Raw genomic sequence first — 2,234 nt, 5'->3', positions numbered from 1 at the left:
TTGGTATAACTGTTCTTTTTTTCTTTCTACCATACTTTGGCCTGGTATTGTAGGCTTTTGTTCATGTTAACCTTTTGAAGTTGCTGTGTGTGTGTGTGTGTGTGTGTGTGTGTGTGTGTGTGTGTGTGTGTGTGTGTGTGTGTGTGTGTGTGTGTGTGTGTGTGTGTGTGTGTGTGTGTGTGTGTGTGTGTGTGTGTGTGTGTGTGTGTGTGTGTGTGTCTTATGCCTTAACTTAAAGGCCTGTCCATACTCTCTCCGACCACCGAACCTTTTGTCGGAAAGGTCCGGTTCAACTACAAAATGACATCACTCGTATCTTCTGAAAAGCATTACCCCAAATTATAGTTCGGAAAGGTTAGAACTCTCTGACGAAAAGTTCAGTGGTCAGAGACTGTATGGACAGGCCTTTAAATTAAGGCATAAGATCTGGTACTAACGACAATCTAAATAGAGCCCTCAATGTTAAGTTAAAGAGAAGGATCTCCTTGGAAATAAGCCGCAAGACTTACCTGAGTTTCCTTTTAGCTGACCTTGTACCAGTGAACTGTACTGTAATGAAACTGTACCTTTCCCTATTGCAATCTTCTAATAAACACTTCAAATCAATCAATCACATTGAGATGGCTTTGCTGCTTCGTCATGAGTTGTGAAAGTAAGTAAGTAAGTAAGTAAGTTTTATTTATATAGCACCTTTCCAAACAATGTTACAAAGTGCTTTACAGTGGATACAATAAAAACAATAACAACAAGTAAAACAAGGTCAACCTACAACACAACAGTATAAAAGTAAACAAGAAAAGAAAAGAGAAAGTGCAAAAAAAAATAAAAACAGTGACCCTAGCAATAAGGCCAGTAAAACTTCAAGATATAAAATGTAATTGAAACAGATGTGTTTTCAGTAAACGTTTAAAACTGTCGACTGACACAGCATGTTTTAACACCAAGGGTAGGGCGTTCCACAACGTAGGCGCTACCACTGCAAACGCCCGGTCTCCCTTTGTCTTAAGGTTCGTCCCGGGGACCTTCAGAAGGCCCTTGTTTGAGGATCTGAGAGATCTTGAGTTAGGTTTAGGGGGCAGTAAGTCCATGATGTACAGCGGGGCCAGCCCATGCAACGCTTTAAAAGTAATTAAAAGTATTTTAAAATCTATTCTGGCTTTGATGGGTAGCCAGTGGAGTGATTTTAAAACCGGGGTGATGTGTGCTCTACGGTTGGTGTTGGTGAGGATTCTGGCTGCAGTGTTTTGTACTAATTGAAGACGGGATATTGATGAACAGCTCAGGGTGGTGTAGAGTCCGTTGCAGTAATCAAGACGGGAGGATACGAAGGCATGAATAATTGTTTCCAAATCTTGAGGAGATATAATTGACTTTATTTTTGCATCTTTGAAAGCAGCCCAGTTCACACAGTTGGTGCTCAGAATAGGTCTGACATGTTTGCTTACACACTGACGTGGTGGCCCTATTTTGGGGGAAACCACAACTCCAAGCTGCTAAGCATGAGTAAGCACACAAGCCACCAACCAACAATGGTGGGAAAAGTACTCACATGTTTTACTTAAGTAAATCAATACTGCAGTGTCTATACACTCTGTTACAACAAGTATAAGGGCACGGTCACACCGCACTTTTATTCTACCTATGAGGGCCAGATTCTGCCAATGCATTTCAATGGGTATGGAGTGGTTTGCTGCCATTTGCAGATTCATGCAAACAAAGAAAAGGCTCCATTCCCATTGAAATACATTGGCAGAATCTTCCCTTATGAGTAGAATAACGGTGCGACTGTGCCCAAGATCAGAGTAAAAAAAGTACAAAAGTATTGACATCAAAATGTGCTTAAAATACCAAAAGCAGAAAGTACTCATTGTGTAGGAGCAGTGTCCAAAAATGTGTTTTGCGAGAATCTGCCTCATGGTGGCACTAGAAGAGGGCCATGTGAGAAATGAGCGGTGGAGGTTGTGGTTTAATAGTTTAACTCTGTGCCAGAAGCTCTGACATTTCAGCTCCCTTAGGGCGTCTTATTGGTTATGTGTGTGATGCCCCACACACTAGACATAGTATATTCTGGGTGGTTAGGGATGTGCCACCTAAAGGGGGTTCCAGACGGTACGCGGTCACCGCCTCCTAGTATTTCATTTTCAATGAGAGGTGGGCGGCTATTTTGGCCGCGCGGAGAAGTTTAGGGGCAGTGAGGCGAGCGGGCGCGGTCCCGTGAAATCCCCACGAGCGTG

This window comes from Nannobrachium achirus (genome assembly GCF_963921795.1).
Source record: "Nannobrachium achirus genome assembly, chromosome: 21".
In the NCBI taxonomy this organism is placed as follows: domain Eukaryota; kingdom Metazoa; phylum Chordata; class Actinopteri; order Myctophiformes; family Myctophidae; genus Nannobrachium; species Nannobrachium achirus.
Note: the sequence above shows the minus strand (reverse complement) of the source record.